This window comes from Pseudophryne corroboree, chromosome 11 (assembly GCF_028390025.1).
Source record: "Pseudophryne corroboree isolate aPseCor3 chromosome 11, aPseCor3.hap2, whole genome shotgun sequence".
NCBI lineage: Eukaryota > Metazoa > Chordata > Amphibia > Anura > Myobatrachidae > Pseudophryne > Pseudophryne corroboree.
In genome coordinates this window covers 207,659,013-207,674,710 of record NC_086454.1, presented here as the reverse complement: position 1 = coordinate 207,674,710, position 15,698 = coordinate 207,659,013, and the positions used below count along the sequence as shown (strand labels likewise).

Sequence of the window (15,698 nt, the reverse complement as noted above, 5' to 3'; positions counted from 1 at the left end):
ACCATGTCCAGCAGGAAATGTGCTGGTACTATCCAGAGCTGTCAGTATGGATTATCATGCTATATTGCAGAAAATCAATTTGATGCAACTGCTTTACCAACAGTATGTTAATCTTTTCCATTGCTGTTTTGTTGGCTGACTGATGGAAGATATGCAGTGCATTTGAACCAAAGCAGATGTGTGCTGACAACTTAAATGCACAATCATGTTTGTGTTTTTTCTTTCTTTCTTCCATCCTTTGTAATATCATATTAAATATTAAGGTAGCAGTTTATAATCAATGATTATTGACATAAGAAAAAGAATAAAAACAGTAAACAAAGCAGCTCCAGGTGAGTCAAAGGTGCTCCAGGTGAGGTTTGAACTAACAACCTCGGCATTGTTCAACAGATATTGTCTTATAAGTACTGTGCGCTGACCAATTGCGCCACTGGAGCACTTAGCAGCATCTCTTGGTTATGCTATATGTGGATTTTATTCAATACAACCAGTACAGTCATAAAAATTGAAAAAGAAAATAATTTTTGGTAATGAATGATGAGCAACAAACGAACGTGCATGCCAGATGGCACTTGAATAAGCTGTCCTCGGTGATAGAAAAGGTTTAAAAAAAACAACAACAATGTTATCATAATAAGTGTCATTTTTTAGCTTCTGTGGTCATTTTTTGCCAGCTAAACACTGCAAGACTGTTGTACAGTTGAAGCAAGGATAAAATATCAACTCTAGTGATGAGACACTTGCTGTAATGACTTCCAACTCAGACGGGACTAAAACCCACAACCACTGGCTTAGGAGAACAGTGCCTTATCCATTATGCCAGTGGTGCTTACTGATGTCCTTATTTAAGACTGATAGGTTTTTAATAGTCAATTATTTATTTTTGAAAAAAGTAAAGCTGTTTACTGTGTTCTTTGCATTACCAAGTCCAGCATGAAATGTGCTGGTACTATGCAGAGCTGTCAGTATGGATTATCATGCTATATTGCAGAAAATCAATTTGATGCAACTGCTTACCAACAGTATGTTAATCTTTTCCATTGCTGTTTTGTTGGCTGACTGAAGGAAGATATGCAGTGCATTTGAACCAAAGCAGATGTGTGCTTACAACTTAAATGCACAATCATATTTGTGTTTTTTTTTTCTTCCATCATTTGTAATATCATATTAAATATTAAGGTACCAGTTTATAATCAATGACTAATGACATAAGTAAAGAAAAAAAACAGTATACAAAGCTGATCCAGGAGAAGCTTGAACTCACAACCTCGGCATTGCTCAACAGATACTGTCTTACAAGTACCACGCACTGACCAATTGCACCAATGGAACACTTTGCAGCATTTATTGGTTATGCTAGATGTGGATTTTATTCAATACAATCAGTACAGTCATAAGAATTGAAAAAGAAAATCATTTTTGATGATGAATGATGAGCAACAAAGGAACATGCATGCCAGATGGCACTTGAATAAGCTGTCCACGGTGATAGAAAAGGTTTAAAATAAACCAACAACAATGTCATCATAATAAATGTAATATTTAGCTTCTGTGGTCATTTTTTACAAGCTAAACACTGCAAGACTGTTTTACAGTTGAAGCAAGGATAAAATATCAACTCTAGTGATGAGACACTTGCTGTAATGACTTCCACCCCAGATGGGACTTGGACCCACAACCCCTGGCTTAGGAGGACAGTGACTTATCCATTATGCCAGTGGTGCTTACTGATGTTCTTATTTAAGACTGTTAGGTTTTTAATAGTCAATTATTTATTTTTGAGGAAAAAGTGAAGCTGTTTACTGTGTTCTTTGCGTTACCAAGTCCAGCAGGAAATGTGCTGGTACTATCCAGAGCTGTCAGTATGGATTATCATGCTATATTGCAGAAAATCAATTTGATGCAACTGCTTTACCAACAGTATGTTAATCTTTTCCATTGCTGTTTTGTTGGCTGACTGAAAGAAGATATGCAGTGCATTTGAACCAAAGCAGATGTGTGCTGACAACTTAAATGTACAATCATGTTTGTGTTTTTTCTTTCTTTCTTCCATCCTTTGTAATATCATATTAAATATTAAGGTAGCAGTTTATAATCAATGACTAATGACATAAGTAAAGGAAAAAAACAGTATACAAAGCTGCTCCAAGTGAGGTTTGAACTCACAACCTCGGCATTGCACAACAGATACTGTCTTATAAGTACCGCGCGCTGACCAATTGCGCCACTGGAGCACTTAGCAGAATCAGTTGGTTATGCTAGATGTGGATTTTATTCAATACAATCAGTACAGTCATAAGTATTAAAAAAGAAAATAATTTTTGGTGTTGAATGATTAGCAACAAACGAACATGCATGCCAGATGGCACTTGAATAAGCTGTCCACGGTGATAGAAAAGGTTTAAAATAAACCAACAACAATGTTATCATAATAAATGTCATATTTAGCTTCTGTGGTCATTTTTTACAAGCTAAACACTGCAAGACTGTTGTACAGTTGAAGCAAGGATAAAATATCAACTCTAGTGATGAGACACTTGGTGTAATGACTTCCACCCCAGATGGGACTTGGACCCACAACCCCTGGCTTAGGAGGACAGTGACTTATCCATTATGCCAGTGGTGCTTACTGATGTTCTTATTTAAGACTGTTAGGTTTTTAATATTCAATTATTTATTTTTGAGGAAAAAGTGAAGCTGTTTACTGTGTTCTTTGCGTTACCAAGTCCAGCAGGAAATGTGCTGGTACTATCCAGAGCTGTCAGTATGGATTATCATGCTATATTGCAGAAAATCAATTTGATGCAACTGCTTTACCAACAGTATGTTTATCTTTTCCATTGCTGTTTTGTTGGCTGACTGAAGGAAGATATGCAGTGCATTTGAACCAAAGCAGATGTGTGCTTACAACTTAAATGCACAATCATATTTGTGTTTTTTTTTTCTTCCATCATTTGTAATATCATATTAAATATTAAGGTAGCAGTTTATAATCAATGACTAATGACATAAGTAAAGGAAAAAAACAGTAAACAAAGCCTTTCCAGGTGAGGTTTGAACTCACAACCTCAGCATTGCACAACAGATACTGTCTTATAAGTACTGCGCACTGACCAATTGCGCCACTGGAGCACTTAGCAGTATCGGTTGGTTATGCTAGATGTGGATTTTATTCAATACAATCAGTACAGTCATAAGTATTGAAAAAGAAAATAATTTTTGGTGATGAATGATGAGCAACAAAGGAACATGCATGCCAGATGGCACTTGAATAAGCTGTCCACGGTGATAGAAAAGGTGTAAAATAAACAACAACAATGTTATCATAATAAATGTCATATTTAGCTTCTGTGGTCATTTTTTACAAGCTTAACACTGCAAGACTGTTGTACAGTTGAAGCAAGGATAAAATATCAACTCTAGTGATGAGACACTTGTTGTAATGACTTCCACCCCAGATGGGACTTGGACCCACAACCCCTGGCTTAGGAGGACAGTGACTTATCCATTATGCCAGTGGTGCTTACTGATGTCCTTATTTAAGACTGATAGGTTTTTAATAGTCAATTATTTATTTTTGAGGAAAAAGTGAAGCTGTTTACTGTGTTCTTTGCATTACCATGTCCAGCAGGAAATGTGCTGGTACTATCCAGAGCTGTCAGTATGGATTATCATGCTATATTGCAGAAAATCAATTTGATGCAACTGCTTTACCAACAGTATGTTAATCTTTTCCATTGCTGTTTTGTTGGCTGACTGAAGGAAGATATGCAGTGCATTTGAACCAAAGCAGATGTGTGCTGACAACTTAAATGCACAATCATGTTTGTGTTTTTTCTTTCTTTCTTCCATCCTTTGTAATATCATATTAAATATTAAGGTAGCAGTTTACAATCAATGATTATTGAAATAAGAAAAAGAATAAAAACAGTAAACAAAGCTGCTCCTGGTGAGTCAAAGGTGCTCCAGGTGAGGTTTGAACTTACAACCTCTGCATTGCTCAACAGATACTGTCTTATAAGTACTGTGCGCTGACCAATTGCGCCACTGGAGCACTTAGCAGCGTCTGTTGGTTATGCTAGATGTGGATTTTATTCAATACAACCAGTACAGTCATAAAAATTGAAAAAGAAAATAATTTTTGGTGATGAATGATGAGCAACAAACGAACGTGCATGCTAGATGGCACTTGAATAAGCTATCCTCGGTGATAGAAAAGGTTTAAAAAAAACAACTACAATGTTATCATAATAAATGTCATTTTTTAGCTTCTGTGGTCATTTTTTGCCAGCTAAACACTGCAAGACTGTTGTACAGTTGAAGCAAGGATAAAATATCAACTCTAGTGATGAGACACTTGCTGTAATGACTTCCAACTCAGACCGGACTAAAACCCACAACCACTGGCTTAGGAGAACAGTGCCTTATCCATTATGCCAGTGGTGCTTACTGATGTCCTTATTTAAGACTGTTAGGTTTTTAATAGTCAATTATTTATTTTTGAGGAAAAAGTGAAGCTGTTTACTGTGTTCTTTGCGTTACCAAGTCCAGCAGGAAATGTGCTGGTACTATCCAGAGCTGTCAGTATGGATTATCATGCTATATTGCAGAAAATCAATTTGATGCAACTGCTTTACCAACAATATGTTAATCTTTTTCATTGCTGTTTTGTTGGCTGACTGAAGGAAGATATGCAGTGCATTTGAACCAAAGCAGATGTGTGCTGACAACTTAAATGCACAATCATGTTTGTGTTTTTTCTTTCTTTCTTCCATCCTTTGTAATATCATATTAAATATTAAGGTAGCAGTTTATAATCAATGATTATTGACATAAGAAAAATAATAAAAACAGTAAACAAAGATGCTCCAGGTGAGGTTTGAACTCACAACCTCGGCATAGCTCAACAGATACTGTCTTATAAGTACCGAACGCTGACCAATTGCGCCACTGGAGCACTTAGCAGCATCAGTTGGTTATGCTAGATGTGGATTTTATTCAATACAATCAGTACAGTCATAAGAATTGAAAAAGAAAATCATTTTTGGTGATGAATGATGAGCAACAAACGAACATGCATGCCAGATGGCACTTGAATAAGCTGTCCACGGTGATAGAAAAGGTTTAATATAAACCAACAACAATGTTATCATAATAAATGTCATATTTAGCTTCTGTGGTCATTTTTTACAAGCTAAACACTGCAAGACTGTTTTACAGTTGAAGCAAGGATAAAATATCAACTCTAGTGATGAGACACTTGTTGTAATGACTTCCACCCCAGATGGGACTTGGACCCACAACCCCTGGCTTAGGAGGACAGTGACTTATCCATTATTTAAGACTGTTAGGTTTTTAATAGTCAATTATTTATTTTTGAGGAAAAAGTGAAGCTGTTTACTGTGTTCTTTGCGTTACCAAGTCCAGCAGGAAATGTGCTGGTACTATCCAGAGCTGTCAGTATGGATTATTATGCTATATTGCAGAAAATCAATTTGATGCAACTGCTTTACCAACAGTATGTTAATCTTTTCCATTGCTGTTTTGTTGGCTGATTGAAGGAAGATATGCAGTGCATTTGAACCAAAGCAGATGTGTGCTGACAACTTAAATGCACAATCATGTTTGTGTTTTTTCTTTCTTTCTTCCATCCTTTGTAATATCATATTAAATATTAAGGTAGCAGTTTATAATCAATGATTATTGACATAAGAAAAAGAATAAAAACAGTAAACAAAGCTGCTCCAGGTGAGGTTTGAACTTACAACCTCGGCATTGCTCAACAGATACTGTCTTATAAGTACCGTGCGCTGACCAATTGCGCCATTGGAGCACTTAGCAGCATCTGTCGGTTATGCTAGATGTGGATTTTATTCAATACAATCAGTATAGTCATAAGAATTGAAATAGAAAATCATATTTGGTGATGAATGATGAGCAACAAACGAACGTGCATGCCAGGTAGCACTTGAATAAGCTGTCCACGGTGATAGAAAAGGTTTAAAAAAAATAAACAACAATGTTATCATAATAAATGTCATTTTTTAGCTTCTGTGTTCATTTTTTGCAAGCTAAACACTGCAAGACTGTTGTACAGTTGAAGCAAGGATAAAATATCAACTCTAGTGATGAGACACTTGCTGTAATGACTTCCAACTCAGACGGGACTAAAACCCACAACCACTGGCTTAGGAAAACAGTGCCTTAACCATTATGCCAGTGGTGCTTAATGATGTCCTTATTTAAGACTGATAGGTTTTTAATAGTCAATTATTTATTTTTGAAAAAAAGTGAAGCTGTTTACTGTGTTCTTTGCATTACCAAGTCCAGCAAGAAATGTGCTGGTACTATCCAGAGCTGTCAGTATGGATTATCATGCTATATTGCAGAAAATCAATTTGATGCAACTGCTTTACCAACAGTATGTTTATCTTTTCCATTGCTGTTTTGTTGGCTGACTGAAGGAAGATATGCAGTGCATTTGAACTAAAGCAAATGTGTGCTTACAACTTAAATGCACAATCATATTTGTGTTTTTTTTTTCTTCCATCATTTGTAATATCATATTAAATATTTAGGTAGCAGTTTATAATCAATGACTAATGACATAAGTAAAGGAAAAAAACAGTATACAAAGCTGCTCCAGGTGAGGTTTGAACTCACAACCTCGGCATTGCACAACAGATACTGTTTTATAAGTACCGCGCACTAACCAATTGCGCCACTGGAGCACTTAGCAGAATCATTTGGTTATGCTAGATGTGGATTTTATTCAATACAATCAGTACAGTCATAAGTATTGAAAAAGAAAATTATTTTTGGTGTTGAATGATTAGCAACAAACGAACATGCATGCCAGATGGCACTTGAATAAGCTGTCCACGGTGATAGAAAAGGTTTACAATAAACCAACAACAATGTTATCATAATAAATGTCATATTTAGCTTCTGTGGTCATTTTTTACAAGCTAAACACTGCAAGACTGTTGTACAGTTGAAGCAAGGATAAAATATCAACTCTAGTGATGAGACACTTGGTGTAATGACTTCCACCCCAGATGGGACTTGGACCCACAACCCCTGGCTTAGGATGATAGTGACTTATCCATTATTTAAGACTGTTAGGTTTTTAATAGTCAATTATTTATTTTTGAGGAAAAAGTGAAGCTGTTTACTGTGTTCTTTGCGTTACCAAGTCCAGCAGGAAATGTGCTGGTACTATCCAGAGCTGTCAGTATGGATTATTATGCTATATTGCAGAAAATCAATTTGATGCAACTGCTTTACCAACAGTATGTTAATCTTTTCCATTGCTGTTTTGTTGGCTGACTGAAGGAAGATATGCAGTGCATTTGAACCAAAGCAGATGTGTGCTGACAACTTAAATGCACAATCATGTTTGTGTTTTTTCTTTCTTTCTTCCATCCTTTGTAATATCATATTAAATATTAAGGTAGCAGTTTATAATCAATGATTATTGACATAAGAAAAAGAATAAAAACAGTAAACAAAGCTGCTCCAGGTGAGGTTTGAACTTACAACCTCGGCATTGCTGAACAGATACTGTCTTATAAGTACCGTGCACTGACCAATTGCGCCACTGGAGCACTTAGCAGCATCTGTTGGTTATGCTAGATGTGGATTTTATTCAATACAATCAGTATAGTCATAAGAATTGAAATAGAAAATCATATTTGGTGATGAATGATGAGCAACAAACGAACGTGCATGCCAGATGGCACTTGAATAAGCTGTCCACGGTGATAGAAAAGGTTTAAAAAAAATAAACAACAATGTTATCATAATAAATGTCATTTTTTAGCTTCTGTGTTCATTTTTTGCAAGCTAAACACTGCAAGACTGTTGTACAGTTGAAGCAAGGATAAAATATCAACTCTAGTGATGAGACACTTGCTGTAATGACTTCCAACTCAGACGGGACTAAAACCCACAACCACTGGCTTAGGAGAACAGTGCCTTAACCATTATGCCAGTGCTGCTTAATGATGTCCTTATTTAAGACTGATAGGTTTTTAATAGTCAATTATTTATTTTTGAAAAAAAGTGATGCTGTTTACTGTGTTCTTTGCATTACCAAGTCCAGCAAGAAATGTGCTGGTACTATCCAGAGCTGTCAGTATGGATTATCATGCTATATTGCAGAAAATCAATTTGATGTGGATTTTATTCAATACAATCAGTACAGTCATAAGTATTGAAAAAGAAAATAATTTTTGGTGATGAATGATGAGCAACAAACAAACATGCATGCCAGATGGCACTTGAATAAGCTGTCCACGGTGATAGAAAAGGTTTAAAATAAACCAACAACAATGTTATCATAATAAATGTCATATTTAGCTTCTGTTGTCATTTTTTACTAGCTTAACACTGCAAGACTGTTGTACAGTTGAAGCAAGGATAAAATATCAACTCTAGTGATGAGACACTTGTTGTAATGACTTCCACCCCAGATGGGACTTGGACCAACAACCCCTGGCTTAGGAGGACAGTGACTTATCCATTATGCCAGTGGTGCTTACTGATGTCCTTATTTAAGACTGATAGGTTTTTAATAGTCAATTATTTATTTTTGAGGAAAAAGTGAAGCTGTTTACTGTGTTCTTTGCATTACCATGTCCAGCAGGAAATGTGCTGGTGCTATCCAGAGCTGTCAGTATGGATTATCATGCTATATTGCAGAAAATCAATTTGATGCAACTGCTTTACCAACAATATGTTAATCTTTTCCATTGCTGTTTTGTTGGCTGACTGAAGGAAGATATGCAGTGCATTTGAACCAAAGCAGATGTGTGCTGAAAACTTAAATGCACAATCATGTTTGTGTTTTTTCTTTCTTTCTTCCATCCTTTGTAATATCATATTAAATATTAAGGTAGCAGTTTACAATCAATGATTATTGACATAAGAAAAAGAATAAAAACAGTAAACAAAGCTGCTCCAGGTGAGTCAAAGGTGCTCCAGGTGAGGTTTGAACTTACAATTTCTGCATTGCTCAACAGATACTGTCTTATAAGTACTGTGCGCTGACCAATTGCGCCACTGGAGCACTTAGCAGCATCTGTTGGTTATGCTAGATGTGGATTTTATTCAATACAACCAGTACAGTCATAAAAATTGAAAAAGAAAATAATTTTTGGTGATGAATGATGAGCAACAAACGAACGTGCATGCTAGATGGCACTTGAATAAGCTGTCCTCGGTGATAGAAAAGGTTTAAAAAAAACAACAACAATGTTATCATAATAAATGTCATTTTTTAGCTTCTGTGGTCATTTTTTGCCAGCTACACACTGCAAGACTGTTGTACAGTTGAAGCAAGGATAAAATATAAACTCTAGTGATGAGACACTTGCTGTAATGACTTCCAACTCAGACCGGACTAAAACCCACAACCACTGGCTTAGGAGAACAGTGCCTTATCCATTATGCCAGTGGTGCTTACTGATGTCCTTATTTAAGACTGATAGGTTTTTAATAGTCAATTATTTATTTTTGAAAAAAAGTGAAGCTGTTTACTGTGTTCTTTGCATTACCAAGTCCAGCATGAAATGTGCTGGTACTATGCAGAGCTGTCAGTATGGATTATCATGCTATATTGCAGAAAATCAATTTGATGCAACTGCTTTACCAACAGTATGTTTATCTTTTCCATTGCTGTTTTGTTGGCTGACTGAAGGAAGATATGCAGTGCATTTGAACCAAAGCAGATGTGTGCTTACAACTTAAATGCACAATCATATTTGTGTGTTTTTTTTTCTTTCTTCCATCATTTGTAATATCATATTAAATATTAAGGTAGCAGTTTATAATCAATTACTAATGACATAAGTAAAGGAAAAAAATAGTATACAAAGCTGATCCAGGAGAAGCTTGAACTCACAACCTCGGCATTGCTCAACAGATACTGTCTTACAAGTACCGCGCACTGACCAATTGCACCAATGGAACACTTTGCAGCATTAATTGGTTATGCTAGATGTGGATTTTATTCAATACAATCAGTACAGTCATAAGAATTGAAAAAGAAAATCATTTTTGGTGATGAATGATGAGCAACAAAGGAACATGCATGCCAGATGGCACTTGAATAAGCAGTCCACGGTGATAGAAAAGGTTTAAAATAAACCAACAACAATGTCATCATAATAAATGTCATATTTAACTTCTGTGGTCATTTTTTACAAGCTAAACACTGCAAGACTGTTTTACAGTTGAAGCAAGGATAAAATATCATCTCTAGTGATGAGACACCTGCTGTAATGACTTCCACCCCAGATGGGACTTGAACCCACAAACCCTTGCTTAGGAGGACAGTGACTTATCCATTATGCCAGTGGTGCTTACTGATGTTCTTTTTTAAGACTGTTAGGTTTTTAATAGTCAATTATTTATTTTTGAGGAAAAAGTGAAGCTGTTTACTGTGTTCTTTGCGTTACCAAGTCCAGCAGGAAATGTGCTGGTACTATCCAGAGCTGTCAGTATGGATTATCATGCTATATTGCAGAAAATCAATTTGATGCAACTGCTTTACCAACAGTATGTTAATCTTTTCCATTGCTGTTTTGTTGGCTGACTGAAAGAAGATATGCAGTGCATTTGAACCAAAGCAGATGTGTGCTGACAACTTAAATGTACAATCATGTTTGTGTTTTTTCTTTCTTTCTTCCATCCTTTGTAATATCATATTAAATATTAAGGTAGCAGTTTATAATCAATGATTATTGACATAAGAAAAATAATAAAAACAGTAAACAAAGCTGATCCAGGTGAGGTTTGAACTCACAACCTCGGCATTGCTCAACAGATACTGTCTTATAAGTACCGCGCGCTGACCAATTGCGCCACTGGAGCACTTAGCAGCATCTGTCGGTTATGCTAGATGTGGATTATATTCAATACAATCAGTATAGTCATAAGAATTGAAATAGAAAATCATGTTTGGTGATGAATGATGAGCAACAAACGAACGTGCATGCCAGATGGCACTTGAATAAGCTGTCCACAGTGATAGAAAAGGTTTAAAAAAAATAAACAACAATGTTATCATAATAAATGTCATTTTTTAGCTTCTGTGTTCATTTTTTGCAAGCTAAACACTGCAAGACTGTTGTACAGTTGAAGCAAGGATAAAATATCAACTCTAGTGATGAGACACTTGCTGTAATGACTTCCAACTCAGACGGGACTAAAACCCACAACCACTGGCTTAGGAGAACAGTGCCTTAACCATTATGCCAGTGGTGCTTAATGATGTCCTTATTTAAGACTGATAGGTTTTTAATAGTCAATTATTTATTTTTGAAAAAAAGTGAAGCTGTTTACTGTGTTCTTTGCATTACCAAGTCCAGCAAGAAATGTGCTGGTACTATCCAGAGCTGTCAGTATGGATTATCATGCTATATTGCAGAAAATCAATTTGATGCAACTGCTTTACCAACAGTATGTTTATCTTTTCCATTGCTGTTTTGTTGGCTGACTGAAGGAAGATATGCAGTGCATTTGAACCAAAGCAGATGTGTGCTGACAACTTAAATGCACAATCATATTTGTGTTTTTTTTTTCTTCCATCATTTGTAATATCATATTAAATATTAAGGTAGCAGTTTACAATCAATGACTAATGACATAAGTAAAGGAAAAAAACAGTATACAAAGCTGCTCCAGGTGAGGTTTGAACTCACAACCTCAGCATTGCACAACAGATACTGTCTTATAAGTACCGCGCGCTGACCAATTGCGCCACTGGAGCACTTAGCAGCATCAGTTGGTTATGCTAGATGTGGATTTTATTCAATACAATCAGTACAGTCATAAGAATTGAAAAAGAAAATCATTTTTGGTGATGAATGATGAGCAACAAACGAACATGCATGCCAGATGGCACTTGAATAAGCTGTCCACGGTGATAGAAAAGGTTTAATATAAACCAACAACAATGTTATCATAATAAATGTCATATTTAGCTTCTGTGGTCATTTTTTACAAGCTAAACACTGCAAGACTGTTTTACAGTTGAAGCAAGGATAAAATATCAACTCTAGTGATGAGACACTTGTTGTAATGACTTCCACCCCAGATGGGACTTGGACCCACAACCCCTGGCTTAGGAGGACAGTGACTTATCCATTATTTAAGACTGTTAGGTTTTTAATAGTCAATTATTTATTTTTGAGGAAAAAGTGAAGCTGTTTACTGTGTTCTTTGCGTTACCAAGTCCAGCAGGAAATGTGCTGGTACTATCCAGAGCTGTCAGTATGGATTATTATGCTATATTGCAGAAAATCAATTTGATGCAACTGCTTTACCAACAGTATGTTAATCTTTTCCATTGCTGTTTTGTTGGCTGATTGAAGGAAGATATGCAGTGCATTTGAACCAAAGCAGATGTGTGCTGACAACTTAAATGCACAATCATGTTTGTGTTTTTTCTTTCTTTCTTCCATCCTTTGTAATATCATATTAAATATTAAGGTAGCAGTTTATAATCAATGATTATTGACATAAGAAAAAGAATAAAAACAGTAAACAAAGCTGCTCCAGGTGAGGTTTGAACTTACAACCTCGGCATTGCTCAACAGATACTGTCTTATAAGTACCGTGCGCTGACCAATTGCGCCATTGGAGCACTTAGCAGCATCTGTCGGTTATGCTAGATGTGGATTTTATTCAATACAATCAGTATAGTCATAAGAATTGAAATAGAAAATCATATTTGGTGATGAATGATGAGCAACAAACGAACGTGCATGCCAGGTAGCACTTGAATAAGCTGTCCACGGTGATAGAAAAGGTTTAAAAAAAATAAACAACAATGTTATCATAATAAATGTCATTTTTTAGCTTCTGTGTTCATTTTTTGCAAGCTAAACACTGCAAGACTGTTGTACAGTTGAAGCAAGGATAAAATATCAACTCTAGTGATGAGACACTTGCTGTAATGACTTCCAACTCAGACGGGACTAAAACCCACAACCACTGGCTTAGGAGAACAGTGCCTTAACCATTATGCCAGTGGTGCTTAATGATGTCCTTATTTAAGACTGATAGGTTTTTAATAGTCAATTATTTATTTTTGAAAAAAAGTGAAGCTGTTTACTGTGTTCTTTGCATTACCAAGTCCAGCAAGAAATGTGCTGGTACTATCCAGAGCTGTCAGTATGGATTATCATGCTATATTGCAGAAAATCAATTTGATGCAACTGCTTTACCAACAGTATGTTTATCTTTTCCATTGCTGTTTTGTTGGCTGACTGAAGGAAGATATGCAGTGCATTTGAACTAAAGCAGATGTGTGCTTACAACTTAAATGCACAATCATATTTGTGTTTTTTTTTTTCTTCCATCATTTGTAATATCATATTAAATATTTAGGTAGCAGTTTATAATCAATGACTAATGACATAAGTAAAGGAAAAAAACAGTATACAAAGCTGCTCCAGGTGAGGTTTGAACTCACAACCTCGGCATTGCAAAACAGATACTGTTTTATAAGCACCGCGCGCTAACCAATTGCGCCACTGGAGCACTTAGCAAAATCATTTGGTTATGCTAGATGTGGATTTTATTCAATACAATCAGTACAGTCATAAGTATTGAAAAAGAAAATAATTTTTGGTGTTGAATGATTAGCAACAAACGAACATGCATGCCAGATGGCACTTGAATAAGCTGTCCACGGTGATAGAAAAGGTTTACAATAAACCAACAACAAAGTTATCATAATAAATGTCATATTTAGCTTCTGTGGTCATTTTTTACAAGCTAAACACTGCAAGACTGTTGTACAGTTGAAGCAAGGATAAAATATCAACTCTAGTGATGAGACACTTGGTGTAATGACTTCCACCCCAGATGGGACTTGGACCCACAACCCCTGGCTTAGGATGACAGTGACTTATCCATTATTTTAGACTGTTAGGTTTTTAATAGTCAATTATTTATTTTTGAGGAAAAAGTGAAGCTGTTTACTGTGTTCTTTGCGTTACCAAGTCCAGCAGGAAATGTGCTGGTACTATCCAGAGCTGTCAGTATGGATTATTATGCTATATTGCAGAAAATCAATTTGATGCAACTGCTTTACCAACAGTATGTTAATCTTTTCCATTGCTGTTTTGTTGGCTGACTGAAGGAAGATATGCAGTGCATTTGAACCAAAGCAGATGTGTGCTGACAACTTAAATGCACAATCATGTTTGTGTTTTTTCTTTCTTTCTTCCATCCTTTGTAATATCATATTAAATATTAAGGTAGCAGTTTATAATCAATGATTATTGACATAAGAAAAAGAATAAAAACAGTAAACAAAGCTGCTCCAGGTGAGGTTTGAACTTACAACCTCGGCATTGCTCAACAGATACTGTCTTATAAGTACCGTGCGCTGACCAATTGCGCCACTGGAGCACTTAGCAGCATCTGTTGGTTATGCTAGATGTGGATTTTATTCAATACAATCAGTATAGTCATAAGAATTGAAATAGAAAATCATATTTGGTGATGAATGATGAGCAACAAACGAACGTGCATGCCAGATGGCACTTGAATAAGCTGTCCACGGTGATAGAAAAGGTTTAAAAAAAATAAACAACAATGTTATCATAATAAATGTCATTTTTTAGCTTCTGTGTTCATTTTTTGCAAGCTAAACACTGCAAGACTGTTGTACAGTTGAAGCAAGGATAAAATATCAACTCTAGTGATGAGACACTTGCTGTAATGACTTCCAACTCAGACGGGACTAAAACCCACAACCACTGGCTTAGGAGAACAGTGCCTTAACCATTATGCCAGTGGTGCTTAATGATGTCCTTATTTAAGACTGATAGGTTTTTAATAGTCAATTATTTATTTTTGAAAAAAAGTGAAGCTGTTTACTGTGTTCTTTGCATTACCAAGTCCAGCAAGAAATGTGCTGGTACTATCCAGAGCTGTCAGTATGGATTATCATGCTATATTGCAGAAAATCAATTTGATGTGGATTTTATTCAATACAATCAGTACAGTCATAAGTATTGAAAAAGAAAATAATTTTTGGTGATGAATGATGAGCAACAAACAAACATGCATGCCAGATGGCACTTGAATAAGCTGTCCACGGTGATAGAAAAGGTTTAAAATAAACCAACAACAATGTTATCATAATAAATGTCATATTTAGCTTCTGTGGTCATTTTTTACAAGCTTAACACTGCAAGACTGTTGTACAGTTGAAGCAAGGATAAAATATCAACTCTAGTGATGAGACACTTGTTGTAATGACTTCCACCCCAGATGGGACTTGGACCCACAACCCCTGGCTTAGGAGGACAGTGACTTATCCATTATGCCAGTGGTGCTTACTGATGTCCTTATTTAAGACTGATAGGTTTTTAATAGTCAATTATTTATTTTTGAGGAAAAAGTGAAGCTGTTTACTGTGTTCTTTGCGTTACCAAGTCCAGCAGGAAATGTGCTGGTACTATCCAGAGCTGTCAGTATGGATTATCATGCTATATTGCAGAAAATCAATTTGATGCAACTGCTTTACCAACAGTATGTTAATCTTTTCCATTGCTGTTTTGTTGGCTGACTGAAGGAAGATATGCAGTGCATTTGAACCAAAGCAGATGTGTGCTGACAACTTAAATGCACAATCATGTTTGTGTTTTTTCTTTCTTTCTTCCATCCTTTGTAATATC

The 15,698-nt window shown here is 35.9% G+C and overlaps 6 non-coding genes across 6 annotated transcripts; all 6 read right to left on the bottom strand.

Annotated features, from left to right (window-relative positions):
• Positions 1-2,141: 2,141 nt before the first annotated feature.
• TRNAI-UAU (transfer RNA isoleucine (anticodon UAU)) lies at positions 2,142-2,234 on the bottom strand. Its single transcript is given in 2 exon segments — positions 2,142-2,177; positions 2,197-2,234. It is a non-coding gene; the product is annotated as a tRNA-Ile (tRNA).
• Positions 2,235-4,864: 2,630 nt separating this feature from the next.
• TRNAI-UAU (transfer RNA isoleucine (anticodon UAU)) lies at positions 4,865-4,957 on the bottom strand. Its single transcript is given in 2 exon segments — positions 4,865-4,900; positions 4,920-4,957. It is a non-coding gene; the product is annotated as a tRNA-Ile (tRNA).
• A 1,681-nt stretch (positions 4,958-6,638) lies between these two features.
• On the bottom strand, positions 6,639-6,731 carry TRNAI-UAU (transfer RNA isoleucine (anticodon UAU)). The gene is given in 2 exon segments: positions 6,639-6,674; positions 6,694-6,731. It is a non-coding gene; the product is annotated as a tRNA-Ile (tRNA).
• Positions 6,732-11,680: 4,949 nt separating this feature from the next.
• TRNAI-UAU (transfer RNA isoleucine (anticodon UAU)) lies at positions 11,681-11,773 on the bottom strand. The gene is given in 2 exon segments: positions 11,681-11,716; positions 11,736-11,773. It is a non-coding gene; the product is annotated as a tRNA-Ile (tRNA).
• A 1,682-nt stretch (positions 11,774-13,455) lies between these two features.
• On the bottom strand, positions 13,456-13,548 carry TRNAI-UAU (transfer RNA isoleucine (anticodon UAU)). Its single transcript is given in 2 exon segments — positions 13,456-13,491; positions 13,511-13,548. It is a non-coding gene; the product is annotated as a tRNA-Ile (tRNA).
• A 783-nt stretch (positions 13,549-14,331) lies between these two features.
• On the bottom strand, positions 14,332-14,424 carry TRNAI-UAU (transfer RNA isoleucine (anticodon UAU)). The gene is given in 2 exon segments: positions 14,332-14,367; positions 14,387-14,424. It is a non-coding gene; the product is annotated as a tRNA-Ile (tRNA).
• Between the last annotated feature and the right edge of the window lie 1,274 nt (positions 14,425-15,698).